The sequence below is a fragment of the Amblyraja radiata genome, chromosome 7 (assembly GCF_010909765.2).
Source record: "Amblyraja radiata isolate CabotCenter1 chromosome 7, sAmbRad1.1.pri, whole genome shotgun sequence".
Classification (NCBI taxonomy): domain Eukaryota; kingdom Metazoa; phylum Chordata; class Chondrichthyes; order Rajiformes; family Rajidae; genus Amblyraja; species Amblyraja radiata.
The window spans coordinates 62,418,546-62,436,265 of record NC_045962.1 but is presented as its reverse complement, the minus strand read 5'-3'; the positions used below and the strand labels follow the sequence as shown (position 1 = coordinate 62,436,265).

Below are 17,720 nucleotides of genomic sequence, written 5' to 3'. Positions count from 1 at the left end.
ACCTCACCCGACATACATTTGACAATAAACTCGACCACTTGATAAGGGCATCCAAGACGTTAAAAAGGTTCAAAAGTATTTTATTGTCAAGTGTACCAATTAAGGTAGTGATATTCGTAATACCATATAGCAATACTAAAAAAAAAGCAACAAGACACACAGCTACATAAAAGTTAACATCAACCACAGCAGATTCCCCACATTCCTCACTGCAATGGAAGGCAATAAAGTCTAATCTTCGTCCCTCATTATTGCAGGCATATGGAGAAGGATGGAATTTACACATTCTCCCCGTGACTACATAGAGTCATAGAGTCATACAGCGTGGAAACAGGCCCTTTGGCCCAACTTTCCAACATCGGCCAGCATGCCCCATCTACACTAGTCCACCTGCCTGCATTTGGCCCATATCCCTCTCAACCTATCCTATCCAGGTATCCGTCTAAAAGTTTCTTAAATGTTGCAATACAACCTGCCTCAATTACCTCCTCAGAAAGCTCCTTTCAAACTCCCGCCATCCTTTGTGTAAAAAAATTACCCGTAGTCAGATTTCTATTAAATCTCCCCCCCCCCCTCACCTTAAACCTGTGTTCTCTAGTTCTTGATCCCCCTACCCTGGACAAAATACTCTGTGCATTTACCTGACCTATTCCTCACATGATTTTTTTACACCTCTATATGATCACCCCTTATCCTCCTGCTCTCCAAGGAATAGAGTCCAAGCTTTCTCAACCTCAGGCCCGCGAGTCCTGGCAGCATCCTCATAAATCTTCTCTGCACCCATTCCAACTTGACATCATCTTTCCTATAACATGGTGACCAAACCTGAACATAACACTCTAAATGTGACCTCACCAATGCCTTGTATAACTGCAACATGACCTCCAAACTTTTATGCACAATACTCCGCCTGATGACAGCCAATGTGCCTAAAGCCTTTTTGACCACCCTATCTACTGTGATGCCACTTTCGAGGAACTATATACCAGCACTCCGATGAGTTGAATTCAGCACTGATGAGTTGAATGTGCAGATAGCTATTAATGACTATGATATAGTAGGGATCACTGAGACATGGCTCCAGGGTGACCAAGGCTGGGAGCTGAACATCCAGGGATATTCAATATTCAGTAGGGATAGACAGAAAAGGAAAGGAGGTGGGGTAGCGTTGCTGGTTAGAGAGCAGCTTAACGCAATAGAAATGAAGGACATTAGCTTGGAGGATGTGGAATCGATATGGGTAGAGCTACGAAACACTAAGGGGCAGAAAACGCTAGTGGGAGTTGTGTACAGGCCACCTAACAGTAGTAGTAGAGTTGGGGATGGCATCAAACAGGAAATTAGAAATGCGTGCAACAAAGGTAAAACAGTTATAATGGGTGACTTCAATCTACATATAGATTGGGAGAATCAAATTGGCAAGGGTGCTGAGGAAGAGGATTTCTTGGAATGTATGCGGGATAGTTTTCTAAACCAACATGTAGAGGAACCAACAAGAGAGCAGGCTATTCTAGATTGGGTATCGAGTAATGAGGAAGGGTTAGTTAGCAGTCTTGTTGTGCGTGGTCCCTTGGGCAAGAGTGACCATAATATGGTTGAGTTCTTCATTAGGATGGAGAGTGACATTGTTAATTCAGAAACAAGGGTCCTGAACTTAAAGAAAGGTAACTTTGAGGGTATGAGACGTGAATTGGCCAAGATAGACTGGCAATTGATGCTTAATGGGTTGACGGTGGATATGCAATGGAAGGCATTTAAAGGCTGCATGGATGAATTACAACAATTGTTCATCCCAGTTTGGCAAAAAAATAAATCAGGGAAGGGAGTGCATCCATGGATAACAAGGGAAATCAGGGATAGTATCAAAACAAAAGATGAAGCATACAAATTAGCCAGAAAAAGCAGCCTACCAGAGGACTGGGAGAAATTCAGAGACCAGCAGAGGAGGACAAAGGGCTTAATTAGGAAAGGGAAAATAGATTATGAAAGAAAACTGGCAGGGAACATTTCAGTGACTGCAAAAGTTTTTATAGATATGTGAAGAGAAAAAGATTAGTGAAAACAAATGTAGGTCCCTTGCAGTCAGAAACAGGTGAATTGATCATGGGGAACAAGGACATGGCAGACCAATTGAATAACTACTTTAGTTCTGTCTTCACTAAGGAAGACATAAATAATCTGCCGGAAATAACAGGGGACCGGGGGTCAAATGAGATGGAGGAACTGAGTGAAATCCAGGTTAGCCAGGAAGTGGTGTTAGGTAAATTGAATGGATTAAAGGCCGATAAATCCCCAGGGCCAGATAGGCTGCATCCCAGAGTACTTAAGGAAGTAGCCCCAGAAATAGTGGATGCATTAGTGATAATTTTTCAAAACTCTTTAGATTCTGGAGTTGTTCCTGAGGATTGGAGGGTAGCTAATGTACCCCCACTTTTAAAAAAAAGGAGGGAGAGAGAAAACGGGGAATTACAGACCAGTTAGTCTAACATCGGTAGTGGGGAAACTGCTAGAGTCAGTTATTAAAGATGGGATAGCAGCACATTTGGAAAGTGGTGAAATCATTGGACAAAGTCAGCATGGATTTATGAAAGGTAAATCATGTCTGACGAATCTTATAACATTTTTCGAGGATGTAACTAGTAGAGTGGATAAGGGAGAACCAGTGGATGTGTTATATCTGAACTTTCAGAAGGCTTTCGACAAGGTCACACATAAGAGATAGTATACAAACTTAAAGCACACGGTATTGGGGGTTCAGTATTGATGTGGATAGAGAACTGGCTGGCAGACAGGAAGCAAAGAGAAGGAGTAAACGGGTCCTTTTCACAATGGCAGGCAGTGACTAGTGGGGTACCACAAGGCTCAGTGCTGGGGCACCAGCTATTTACGATATATATTAATGATTTGGACGAGGGAATTGAATGCAACATCTCCAAGATTGCGGATGACACGAAGCTGGGTGGCAGTGTTAGCTGTGAGGAGGATGCTAGGAGGCTGCAAGGTGACTTGGATAGCCTGGGTGAGTGGGCAAATGCATGGCAGATGCAGTATAATGTGGATAAATGTGAGGTTATCCACTTTGCTGGCAAAAACAGGAAAGTAGACTATTATCTGAATGGTGGCCGATTAGGAAAAGGGGAGATGCAACGAGACCTGGGTGTCATGGTACACCAGTCATTAAAAGTAGGAATGCAGGTGCAGCAGGCAGTGAAGAAGACGAATGGTATGTTAGCATTCATAGCAAAAGGATTTGAGTATAGGAGCAGGGAGGTTCTACTGCAGTTGTACAGGTCTTGGTGAGGCCACACCTGGAGTATTGCAAACAGTTTTGGTCTCCTAATCTGAGGAAAGACATTCTTGCCCTAGAGGGAGTACAGAGAAGGTTCACCAGACTGATTACTGGGATGTCAGGATTTTCATATGAAGAAAGACTGGATAGACTTGGTTTGTACTCGCTAGAATTTAGAAAATTGAGGGGGGATCTTATAGAGACTTACAAAATTCTTAAGGGGTTGGACAGGCTAGATGCAGGAAGATTGTTCCCGATGTTGGGGAAGTCCAGAACAAGGGGTCACAGTTTAAGGATAAGGGGGAAATCTTTTAGGACCGAGATGAGGAAAACATTTTTCACACAGAGAGTGGTGAATCTCTGGAATTCTCTGCCACAGAAGGTAGTTGAGGCCAGTTCATTGGCTATATTTAAGAGGGATTTAGATGTGGCCCTTGTGGCTAAAGGGATCAGGGAGTATAGAGAGAAGGCAGGTACAGGATACCGAGTTGGATGATCAGCCATGATCATATTGAATGGCGGTGCAGGCTCGAAGGGCCGAATGGCCTACTCCTCCACCTATTTTCTATGTTTCTATGTTTCTATCCCCCTGCTCGACAACTCTCCCCAGAATTCTCCCATTCATCATGTAGATCCTTCCCTTGTTAGACTTACCAAAATGCATCACCTCTCATTTCTTTGTATTAAATTCCATAAATTCTTATTTACTATTTTACTAATAAGTGTACATATGTGTCAATGGTTGTCGTGTTTGTATTTTTTATTTTTTATTTTTTTATTTATTTTTTTAACAGGAGATGTAATGGAATTTTGTTGCACAGTATTGTGCAATGACAATAAATGTATTCATTCAGTATTCATTCATTAAACCATTCCTCAGCCCTATGCCCAACTGATCAAGATCCTGCTGTAATTTTTTGCAATCATCTTCATTATCAACAATATCACCTACTTTAGTATCATCTGCAAACTTGCTAATCGTGCCATGCTAAACAGAGCAGCCTACGTTACAGAACCTTACAATACAATACAATTTTATTGTCATTTGAGCCTTAGTGAGGCTCAAATGAAATTTCATTTCCACAGCCATACAAACAAAGACAATTTCTAGACATACACACAATTTAGTTCACACAAACATCCATCACAGTGAACCCACTGTGATGGAAGGCAAAAGTATTTTCTCTCCCCTGTTCTCCATGTCCCTCCCGATGTCCAAGCCCCAGGCGGCGATGCTAAGTCCCACGGCCATTTTAGGCCATGCCGGGCGATTTACGGCCCCGCTCCCGGTCTAAATGTCACAAAGTTGGAGCCCCCGGCGGGCGCTGGAATGTCCCACGGCCATGAAGCCGCGCGGGGCGATGTATGACCCCGCTCCGGGCCGTTCCAACCCCGTGACACGGGGTTGTTGAATGCCTTGCTGAAATCCATATATACAATATCTACAGCTCTGCCTGCATCAACCATTTTTGATCACATCTTCAAAAAACTCAATCAGATTTGTGCGAGGCGACCTCCCATATACAAAACCGTGCTGACTATTGTAATCAGCCCTTGTCCATCTAAATGCATATCTTACCTCTCATTATACTGTGTAGTAACTTTCCGACACAGATCACTAGCCTATAGTTCCCAGGCTTTTCCGTGCTGCACAACATTTGCTACCCTCCAGTCTTCCGGCACCTCACCAAAATTTATTGTAGACTTGTAAATCCCAGCCAGGGCACCTGCAATTTCCTCTCTTGTTTCCCCATAGTGATCTTGAATATACTGAATCTGATCATGTGTACGCTCTAGGTCGTCCAGTTTCATCTCACATCCTAAAGACATGTAAGTTGGTAAGTTAACTGTCCACTGTAAATTCATCCCAGTGTATAATTGAGTATAAGAATCTGGGGAGAATTGATGGGGATTTGAGGAGAATTGGAAATGGCTGTAGGATTACTGTTAATGGATGGTTGATTGTCAGCATTGTGTCAGTGGGAATTTGTTTCTGTGTTGTATGGCTCTAATACTGTAAGAAAAATTAAGATAGGAGTAAATCTGATTGTAGAGCGCTAAAGTGTCCAACAACATAACTAAAAACATAGCTGGACATACTTACAGTTTTACTGAAATAAAACTTTAATGAAAATGACCTCTGAGAGCAAATGATATTCCTGTTGGTGCTAAAATCTAAATGTATTGGATAAAAGAAGTAAGCAAATTGAAAAAGGTGGGAAAAGTGCAGCGAATAAATGCACTATTTGTGTAATTGCAGATGGATTTCTTCCATCATTCCGGTAAACATCCCCAACATTATTTTTCTTTCAACATTCTTAACCAATTTCAAACTATTTAAAATTGATGTTATTTCTAACTTGTTTCAATTGTGGGGACGTCACAGAGTCGCAGTTATAGAGCTGTACTAGCCCAGAATACCAGCTTGGTCGTTTGTTTGTTTGTTTGTTTGTCTTTTTGCACAAAGTCCACGAGCATTGCCACTTTTCATTTCACTGCACATCTCGTATGAGTATGTGACGAATAAACTTGACTTGACTTGACTTGGTCAGCATGCTCATGCCAACCAAGATGGCATTCGGGGTTTGTCCCATTTCCCCACGTTTTTCCTATATCCCTCTAAACCCTTCCTATCCATATATCCATCCAAATACCTTTTGTATACACGTCTATAGCTTCCTCTGGCAGTTCTTCAGATCGGACATGAGGTCCCTCTTAAATCTCTCCCCTCAAGAATCTCAGTAAGGTCACCCCACAGCTTGGTTTGTAAACAGTACTGTCCAAGACCACAAAAAGGTGCATAGTAGTGGATGTATCCCAGTCCATCACGCAGGCCAGACTCAACATCATTAACACCATCTACGCTTGATGCAACCTCAGAAACACAGCCATCATTATCAAATTCTTGTCCCACCACAATAGTTCCTTCATTTCCCTGCTCCCATCGGGGCGGACGATACAGAGACTCGATAGTACACCACCAGACTCAGGAATAGTTTTGTGAACTCTGTCATCAGACTTCTGAAGAGTTCTTCCATAAGTTAGGATATTGTCTGATTCACCATCCACCCCACTGTGGATATCCGACTTTCTCACTGGGATTGGTGCTCTACAATGCTGAGCACTATGTTCTGGTGCTCTACAATGCTGAGCACTATATTCTGCATTCAACAACTTTCCCTTTGGTCTCCCTATTGTACTTAAGTTTGACTTGATTGGATTTATGTATAATATTATCTGATTTGATTGGATTGTATGCAAAACAAAGATTTTCATTGTACCTCGGTACACATAGCGAAAATAAGCCTAAACCTAATCCTAAACCTTCAGCCTCCTATAGAGCAAAGAAAAAGGTCCCAGCCTATCTAATCTCTCCCTATATTTCTAGTCCAATAAACCAAGTAATATCCTGGTGACTTTCCTTTGCACCTTGTTACCATATTTAATGGCTGCATAGCAGAAGCGTCCACATCGCGGGGCTGGAAACTGGAAGTATCCTGAGCTAATTCTGCTACCGCCATCGTCTATTGCAACAAGTGATGGCTCCCACTGATTGTCGCTGGAAGCTTGCGTCCTTTTCAGGATGGACAATGACAGCGATGTCAACATTTAAAACATGGAAGATGGACACGAAAGAAGAAGACCATATTAAATATATCTTCAACATGAATAATACTGCTTCAAGCTGCAAACGTAGAGTGATCATTGGCTCTGATTCGAACAGAGGTAAATTTCTTCCAGATATGGATGCTATACATAAATGACAGGTCAGGTACAAATGATGCATGAACAATTAAATGATGAATGCTCGTGATTTTTCCAAATGCATTTACCTTGCATGTGAATGTTTATCACATTGGATAAGGGGGATATTTTCTCTACCGTTTCCGGTAGAGAATTACATAGTTTGGCATTACTTCAGAATCGGACTGGTCTAGTCACCATTTATCTCTTAATGATTCCATTTGTGGCAATACTACAGAAACCATGATGCTGTATTGACAACTACTTCATCACACAGGACAAACTTGACCAAAGCTTTGGCTGAATAATGCAGCGGACCACCTGTTTACCAGAGGTATTAACTCGATCAGTTATTCCTGCTTCAATGCAAAGGCTCTGGGCAAGAAATTCTGGCAGTTTCCCCATGTTTGCAGGTGTAAGTTATTTCACATACCTGTCAGTGAAACAGCTGGACCTCAGAGAACATCTGCCGTATTTGAAAGGCTGGAACTTACAGGTTTAACAAAGCGTATTGTGTTCCATTTTGTAGTTTTCATAATTAATAATTAAAGAAAGTCAATTACATGAATATTAAGACATGTTTAGATATTCAAGTTAGATAAATTAACTCTTTTCTATTGTAAATATTTAGTTTAGTTTAATTTTAGTTTAGAGATACAGGCCCTTCGGCCCATCGAGTCTGCTCCGCAAAGTGATCCCCACACACTAATATTATCCTACACACAAGGGACAATTTACAATTTTACCAACCCAATTAACCTACAAACCTTTGGAGTGTGGGAGGAAACCGGAGCTCCCAGAGAAAACCTACTCGGGTCACGGGGAGAACATACAAACTCCAAACAGACAGCATCCATAGTCAGGATTGAATCCAGGTCTCTGGCACTGTAAGGCAGCAACTCAACCGCTGTGCCACCATACTGCCTAAACTAAGGATCCTTTTAACTTGTTCGGGGTATAGGTTTGGAAAAAAACTGCATAGAAATAAACTAATAATAGAATTGCTTTCAAGGTTGTTAATCTGATGGCATGGCATTCAAGGAGAGGGTTTGGAGACAGGTTCTCTGGATGCTTTCAAGAGAGAGCTAGATAGGGCTCTTAAAAATAGCGGAGTCAGGGGATATGGGGAGAAGACAGAAACGTGGTACTGATTGGGGATGATCACATTGAAGGGCCGAATGGCCTACTCCTGCACCTATTGTCTATTGTCTACTATTAGTCAGCCAAATGAAGCAGAATCAATTTTCTAACTTTGTACTTCTAAAGTTGTCATTTACAAGATGTAATACAATATTATTTCCTTTCAGTCCTCTGACAGACAAGGAAGCAATGTTACTGAAAGGATTACTCATGCTTGACATTTTCTGATTATTTAGTCCCTCTTTCATAAAGTGACATCAGTATCGACCCATAACAGCTGCTGGGAGGATTGCTTTAGTTATGAAATGTTACACAGTTCAAACTGCTGTCATATTATCTTGTGACCATTATTATTATCGGATTTAGATGTCTATTTCTTGAGCATTGGTTTGATTTAAGATTTTGAGTCAAAATCTAGAACATCTCCAGATACCTGCTGCATCACTTTCACTGATATCAAATAACTTTAGAGATAACTACTCTAAGGGGGTCAAGGAAAGAGCGTTCACGTCGCGGCCCTGTTTCCACCAATCTTTCCACCACCACGCACAAGAAGCACAAGAAGCGACAAGACAGACACCATTGTATGCAGATGGCCGAGAGGTGTGTTCAGCTCTGGCTGAACAACTTCTAATCCTTTGTGTGGACTCGATAAGAAGAAGAAGAATCAAATAACTATTCACAAAGGGGGGGATATTAGGCACATAAGTGGTCAGGGGAATTAGAGTGCTGGGAAAAATGGCAATTACAAAGGAACAGGAGAAAATGTGGAATAGTTGAGTGAAAGGGGTAGTAGAAAGACGCGAGAGCTAAGGAAGAAAGAGACAAGGGAGAGAGAGTGGGAAATAGAGTAGATAGGGAAAAGTAAGAATATATGGAAAGGAGGGGATGAATAAGAAAGAGTACATAGGATTCAAGGAGAAAAGGTGGGGGTGGGGCATGGAGGAGGTGGTGAGCAAATATTAGAAGAACATCAGATCAGTGACTCACATACAGCCAACTGAAAGCCAGCTAAAATTAAAGATCAAGCAAAGATGAATAAAGATGTTAGGTTTGTGAAGTGAGAGCTAATGGTGGGAGAAGTAAGGGACAGGATATTTTGGACATATGAATGGTGGGAGGGAGTGAGGAGGTGAGGATGATTAATTGGTGAGTATGACTAATAAAGTAAGGATATATGGTGGGTAAAAGGGATTGGAAAATTAAAAGTTGTAAATGAGATAGGAGAGACGGTAGATAGGTGCCTGATGGCTGGAAAGGAATGGGTAAATGTGGTGAAGGAAATGGGTAAATGTGGGAGGTAGTGGGGTGAAGGACTGGGGAAGGGGAGGGGAGGATAGTTTGCAAATGGTGGTTTGGAGAGAGCAGAACAACAGTGAAAAGCAGCGAAGATGTAGGTGATAAGGATCAGAAAGATGGTAGAGTGTGTGATGAATGGGAGAATTTGGATGTGGGTTGTATTGGATTGGAGAGGAAAAGGCTGGGGGTAGGAGAAAATGGAGCAGGATTTTATAGCTGGGTAGTTGAGATCCACTGGGAAGATTAGAGGTAAGAGACAGTTGCTAACAAAGATAGGAGGGTAGAAAGGTGAGAGACTCCAGCTAGGCATAGAAAATAATGGATTGAAGAGCATGGGGAAGAGCACATAGAATGATCATAAAGTCATAGTGTCATAGAGCTGTATGGAAACAGGTCCTTTGGCCCATCTTGTCCATGCCAACCAAGTGGAATACTGGGCTTGTCCAATTTGCCTGCATTTGGTTCATAGCCCTCTATATTCTTCCTATCTACATACTGTCCAAATGCCTTTCAAAGGTCATAACTGTATCCACTTCTATTGCTTCCTCTGTCAGTTCATTCCAGGTATAGACTAAAATTGTTGCTCCTAAGGTCCCTCTCAAATATCTCTCTCCCACCTATTTATTCTAGCATTATTTAAAAAATGCACCTATTTCCCTCCCCCCCCCTTTCTACCTGCATTCCTTCCTCTAGCTTCACAATTTGCAACTTTTCAATCTTTCTGTTTCACACCTTCTGCCTTTGTAGTTCTGACCTTTGTCCAACCATCTGCCTCTAAAACTCCAGCCCTTTTCTTAACTGTATCCACCTACAGTATTACCTGCCAGCCTTTGTCCTGCCCCTCCTCTCTTCCAATATTCCTTTCTCCCCTTCAATCAGTCTGAAGAAGGGGCCCAACCCAAAATATCACCTATCTATGTTCTCCAGAGATGCTGCCTGATCAATTGAATTATTCCAGTACTTTGTGTATTTTTTTTTGTAAACCTTCATGTGCAGTTATTTGTTTCTACAAGGGAGAAGATAAGACTGGTTAGAGCTTGTGGAATATAAGGACATTGATCAAGTTTAGGCTGGCTTTGGCAGCAACTCAAGACAGTTGAGGAAGGATGGAAGCAGTGATAGTCTGTGATATGGAGGCAAAGAATTAGGGCTAGTTAGCCACTTTCTATATATTTTTTAATGATGACTTTAAGAAAAGCTCCACTCCTTTGTCAGCTTAAAATTTGCATAAGCTTAACTTTAATCATTACCTACCGGATATTCACTTTCTGGCTGCCCTATAAAAACAGGAACATTATACTGCTGTTGTTGAACTAAAGGGCCTGTCCCACGAGCATGCGACTCCATGCGGCAAGCGCGACCTAAAGGGCCGGTACCACCAGCATGCGCCTGCATGCGGCAAGCACGACCAAACCAGAAGCGGGAGCTGCGCCGAGGTCGAGTGAGTGACACGGTGTCGAGGCGGCTGCGGGCCGGCAGGCCGTTGCCGCGCGGAAATTTTAAACACGGTCAGTTTTTCGGAGCCCCGCGCGATGTCGGGACCAGCTCCGCACAACTCCATACGGCTCCGGGATCGAGGTGGGACCGGACCCGCGAGGCCGTACGGATCAAGCGACCACGTTAGGTCATGCTTGCCGCATGGAGTCGCATGCTGGTGGGACCGGCCCTTTAGGTCGTGCTTGCCGCATGGAGTCGCATGCTGGTGGGACCGGCCCTTTAGGTCGTGCTTGCCGCATGGAGTCGCATGCTCGCGGGACAGGCCCTTTAGGTCGTGCTTGCTGCATGGAGTCGCATGCTCGCGGGACCAGCCCTTTAGGTCGTGCTTGCCGCATGGAGTCGCATGCTCGCGGGACAGGCCCTTAAGAATGAACAGGGAATGCACAGCATCAATTCCAAAATCTGCAGTTCCATTAATTTGCTGTCAGATCTAATACTTCTCTTCTCTTGAGTTAAATATCTAAAGCAGGTTTCACCCTTTATTAATCAGTATGTATTTCACTGAAAAACTTAACAACACTGCTGTCAGATCTAAAGTTGTAGAGAAGAGCAAGAAAATGGATCTCTGCAGGACCACGTTTTATTTAAAAAAGCCTTCCGGCTCTATTAACTACGATGCAACGGCTCACAATACTCTATACATAGATTTTTAATTCAATTAAATGCAAAAACAGCATATGGATTAAGTGATTACACCGATTTGAAGCATCACTCTGATTGCTGAGGGAATCGGGGGGGGGGGGGGATTATTATCATTTGTTTGTGTTTTGCTCTTAATTTTCCAGTTAACTATATTTGCATTGCAAAGTAATAGGCAGCAAGATTCTCAGAGGTTCACTACACATTGCAACCTGCCACTTTGCAAGCTGGTTTAAATTACACACAAGCTCTTTCCTGATAACCCAGAAAAAATACACAAATAGCTGGGTCACCCAGAACATGAGGTTGAAGATTTTGAACAAGAGGTTGAAGATATCAGTGTTTTGAGGCAAGTCTTATCTTACTAACGAGGTACAAAACAAATACTTTCCATTTGTATTCATGGAGGAGAAGGACTTGGAGGACTACGAGGTCTGTGGAAAATATAAATATGCTAAGGCAATTTGATATCAAGAAGGAGCTGCTTCTGAGACTCTTGAAGAACATTAAAGTACATACGTTCCCAGGGCCTAATGGGATCTATCCCATGATATTGAGGGAGCCAAGAGAGATTGTGGGGGCCTTTCAAGATACAAGATACATTTAATTGTCACATATTAATGATATTTGTTCCTTCTCTAGTCACAGGCAATGTCCCCGAGGTTGAAGAGTGACTAATGTTGTTCCTTTGTTTAAGAAAGGAAGTAGAGATAATTCAGGGAAGTATAGGCCCGTGAGCCTCATATCAGTGGCAGGGAAGCTATTGGAGAGGATTCTGTGGGATAGGGTTTACTTCCATTTGGAGGAGAGTCGGTTGGTTAGGGACAATCAGCATGGCTTTGTACATGACAGGTTGTGTCTTACTTACTTCCTCATGTTTTTTGAGGAGGTGACAAAGGAGAATGATGAAAGTAGGGTGATGGATGTTGTACAAATGAATTTTTATAAGGCTTTTGATAAGGTCCTTCAAAGTAGACTGATCCAGAAGATTAAGATCTATTGGATTCACAATGACTTTGTTGTATGGATTTGAAACTGGTCATAGAAGACAGAGGGTTGTGTTGGAAGGTAAATATTCTGGCTGGAGGTCTGACTGGTAGAACACCTCAGGGATCAGTGCTAGGACCTCGGTTGTTTGTTATATTTTCTAAATGACTGATGTAAATGTAGATGGGTTGGTGAGTATGTTTGGTGATGACACCAACATTGGAGGAGCTGCCCTCAGTGAGGAAGGCTGTCAGAAGATAAGTGGGACAAAGATCAGCTGCAGAAATGGGTGGAGAAATGGCAGATTGAGTTTAATCCGCGCAAGTGCGAGGTGTGTGCTTTGAGAGGTTGAATGTAAGGAGAGAATATACAGTTACCAGCAAGACCCTTAACAATGTTGATGTGCAGAGGAATCCTGGAGGTGGCAACACAAATAGATAGGGTGATAAATAAGCCAAATTGTATGCTTGCCTTCATTGCTGGGAGCATTGTGTACAAGAGTCAGGAAATCATGAAGCAGCTCTATAGTTGTTTTGTTAGGCTGTGTTTGGAATACTGCATGCAGTTCTGGTTACCCCCATTACAAGAAATATGTGGAAGTTTTGGAGAGGGTACAGAACACACCACCAGAATGCCACCTGGATTAAAATGTTTCAACTACAGGGATTGGTTGGATAGACTTGGATTTTTTTCTCCGAAGTGTCAGATGTTGAGGGGAGATTTGATAAAAGTATATAAAATGATGAGAAGGTAGACAGCCGAAACCATTTTTCTCAGGATGGAAATGTCCAGACACTAGAAGGCAAAGCTATAAGGTGAGAGGGGTAATGTTTAATGGAGGAGTGCAGAGCAAGTTTTTTTTACACAGGGAGAGGTGCAGTCTTGAATGCATTACCAGGGATGGTGGTGGAGACAGATGCGATAGTGGTGTTTTAGAGAGTTTTGGATAGGCACATGGAAGTGAAGGCAATAGAGGGATATAGATCATATACAGGCAGATGAGATCAGTTTAACCAGACATCACGTTCGGCACAAACATTGGAAGCCAAATAACTCGTTCCTGTGCTGCACTGTTCTATATTCTATGATGTTCTGTTGTGAGGAGAATACCATCCAATCCAACTGTAAATTACATTGATTGGCATTTGGGGAGGACAAAGTTGGTCCTTTAGCTGCTTACATTTGTATCATTCAGTCTTGCGTCCAGACTTTCATCAAAATCTACCAATCTGGCAGGCAGTAACTGTGCACATGTTAATGATCTCACTAGTTGGGTGACTGTTGGGCAGCAGAGTGATGTAGCACTAGCTGTTGCTGCCTCATGACGCCAGAGAATCCTAACCACGGCTGCTTTCAGCGCACAGTTTATATATTTTCTCTGTCACTGCATGGCACTGCGTGCTCTAGTTTACTCCCACATTCCACAGACGTGTGGGGTTGTAGGTTAAGTGGCTTCTGTAAATTGCCCTTAGTGTTTAGGATGCATATATATGAATATGTGGCTTAATTTTTACTGTGCTGAAGATCATTCCTAACCTCCCTGTGCGGGTCCAAATAAATTTCATGATCCTTCTTTATGTTTACAAAGCCCTTAATGGGCTTGCCCCCACCTACATCAAAAGTCTGCTTACCCACCACACCACCTCCAGGTCCCTCAGATCGGCCGACTTGGGGTTACTGAACATCCCGCAGTCTTGGCATAAGCTCAGGGGCGACCGTGCCTTCACGGTTGCAGCACCTAGATTGTGGAACAGCATCCCTCTTCCCATCAGAACTGCTCCCTCCATCGACTCTTTTAAATCGAGACTAAAAACTCATCTTTACTCTCAAGCCTTTCTTGACGTCCTCTGAGGGAGGGCTATATGTATGTATTTATGTATGTACTTAATCTATGAACCAATGTTGTATAACGTTAGTACCTCCACCAATGTAAAGTACTTTGGTCAACGAGTTGTTTTTTTAAAAGTACTATAGAAATAAAAGTGACTTGACTTGACTCTTAGGTTTGTTGGGATATCTTTAAGGAAGTTAGCAATGTTTGAATACTGTGTGTGTTTTGTTTTACAAATGAGATTATAGAAAGGATGGCATTTAAGTGGAGACAAAGATTGATGTCAAGTGAGGGCTAGTGACAAATCAGGATTGATTCAGGGCAACAACAATAAGGGTCCCTTTAATGGATTTAAAGAAGATGTAATGTCTAGATGTTACAATGCTCTTGGTGTGAAACTGGATTGTGTGTGGCTGTTAATAGGTAGCATCTATCTTCAGCTGACTGGACTAGTAGTAATAGTAGACCCCCCTCAGTCATGACTGACCATGGGTGATGCATCCTGGTCGGATGCAAGCCTGGGCGATGTCATATGGAGGACGGCTGTTGCCCATGCAGCACGTCCCCCCTCTCCACGTCGCTCATCCAAAGGAACAGCAGGGCCGTTACAGTTTGGCACCAGCAGGAGCTGCCAGAGCGAGGTTGTGGATAACGACGAACTGCCTTGGGGGCTCCGACTCCAGATTTTCTTGAGGTTTCTTGAGGTTTACCCCTGGAGCCTTTTCCATGACTAGATATGGCCACAAGGCCGTGGAGGTTTTAAATCAGTGTTTTCCCTCTCCTAGATGGACTGCCTTCCCAGGCTGACGAGCCCCATCTGCCCGAGACTCGTGGGGGCGGGAGCGTCTACCTTCCCATGCAGGCCTATAGCACATGCCCACTGTCCAATTGACTGAACTACATGTGCAATAATTGAACTTCTTGCTTAACAACTTGAAAAAATATGATATACATGTTCTCTGAAAAGGCTAAAATGTAGTTTCTGAGTATCACAAAAAGAACCAAAAACAATCCCTCATGAATAAAGAGAAGACAAAAAGGGTGTTCTTTTCACTCTGGATAATGTTGCATGCAAGTGTTGCAATATGATTTACAGCCTTGTGTTACTTGTGAACTAATAAACCATCCAGCCGCAACAATTACTGTGCTTCTGAGAACTATTTTTGTGATATTCTACGGGCTGCCCTGCTTGAGCAAGTCTTAACTCATTAGAACTGGGACTGGGAACCCACCTCAAGGATGTCTCCTTCAAGAAATGTACTGATCCAACTCTCCTCAGGATTTATCATTCAACTATTCTGCTACTCCAGTGTATAGGAGGAGGAGGAGCCATCTTGGTGAACGGCTGCTAGCCAGCAGCCGTCCGTTTTAAATTCGTTTTTTTAATAGTTTTTAGTGAGTCCTGTTTTTTGTTTGTAGGGGATATGGTCTTTTTAATGTGGGGGGTAGGTGTAAACGTTATTTCTAGGTCCCTACCTGGTCGGTGTGGCAGCCTTTTCTCCAGGCTGCCCGTCGACCCGTCCTCGTGGCCTACCAGCGGGCTTGGAGCGCCGTTTCCTGGCGGGGACCGCCCAGTACCTCGGCCTCGGCGGCGGCACAGCGTTGAAGCGCCATCGCGGAGCGGAGCGGGCGACGCCTTGCCTGGGTCGCCGCGCTGGAGCTCTGGCGAGCTGGATCGCCAAGAGCAACATCTCCGGGCTGCGGGTCTGCGGAGCGGCGAGGCGGCAGTGCGGCGAGGCGGCAGTGCGGAGAGGCGGCGCCGACTTTTTCATCGGGAGCCTGGGAGCTCCAAACCAGCGCGGCCTTGTCGGCTTCGGCAGCCGTGGGCTCCAACCAGGAAGCGGCCGTTCCAGGTGGCCCAGCCGCCGAAAGGACTCTCCCGACGCCGGGGCAAGACCACCCGGTGAGAACGGCCAGGGACATCGGGCCTCCGTAGAGGCAATTGCGGTGGCCTCAATAGGCCTGACTTTGGGGGTCAACATGGGGTGGGGACTGGACATTGTGCCTTCTTCCACTGTGCTATCCACTGTGGGGGGATGATTTTTTTGTCTAATTGTAGTCCTGTAGGTCTGTGTCCAAGATGGCTGCCGTGAAGAGAGAGTGGACGCTGGCACGATTTGGCTGCCGCTGCTCTCTCTTCACACTGTGTTTTTGATTTTCTGTTTTTGGATTGAATTCTGTTTTTAATTTGTGTCTCTGATGTCTTTATTACTTGTTATATTCCGATTATATGTTATTCCGATTACTATGTAAGGTGTCCTTGAGATGTCTGAAAGGCGCCCATTAAATAAAATGTATTATTATTATTATTATTATAACACTATTCCTCTTATGTTTATTTTCCAGGCCACCAGTTTTTCCACCATGAACTGATTCCCATCAGATGATTCTCAATTTGACCCTTCTGCCATCTTACCAAACTGTACTCTTTACCATTCCATCTACTTCACCTTCTCCACCAACTAGTCTTGATTGCTAGATCCACAACTCACCGACAGGCCTTTCTGAACCTCTACCCCTATTCACCTGCACTCTGGGGCTTTGTGAAGTACTGACATTTCCAGCAGTCAGCTCTTTGACAAAATATATGTGGGGATCCTCATGTGAACCACAATTTGACATGCCCAAAATAGGTACCTTTCAAGATGTATTTATCGATCTGCTCCTGCTGCTTTTGAGAGCATTTTCAGTATACTTGGTTTCATATTTGATTTCCAGCTGTGGTTTGCTTTTCGAACTTTACAAAATACTGGGCTACCTTAAAGTGGATATCAGTTGAGTCTGGAATCATTGAAATGAGCTGGGTGCATGAAGTTAGCATAGGGTCTACATTATAATCAACAGACAGAGATAATCACGAATTGTATTCACTGTGCTTATTTTCAAAATTTAGCTATAATTAATTCATTTTGGATCCTTATTTAGGGAATCATTCTTAGTAATTATACTATAATAGGCCAAATTTTGCTCATTGTGGTAGATGCTTTGCGTGCTGCTGAGTTTTGATCTAATGTTGTTTACAGACTTCCAGTATCAACTTTCTCCCCAAGGATATCTCAATCCAAAAGAATGAGGCATTGAATTACTTTACATGATAAAAGGCTATCACCTGAGCAGGCCAGATCAAACTCCACATATGAAACACTTAGAAGTACCTTGGCAGTCAGCTGAGCCCCATCCCCAAAGACCACCAATCTTTCAAGGACTTTAAATATTAATGAATATACTTTAAATAAAGATTCTAAATGTTGTTAATGTAAAAATATTAACATTTACAATAAAATTGTTCAATAA

General features: G+C 43.1%; 1 protein-coding gene across 1 annotated transcript in view; it reads right to left on the bottom strand.

The window, feature by feature from the left end:
* Positions 1–17,720, bottom strand: part of thsd7b (thrombospondin type 1 domain containing 7B) — a 789,171-nt gene that overhangs the window by 277,683 nt on the left and 493,768 nt on the right. The gene's annotated exons all lie outside the window — the stretch shown is intronic.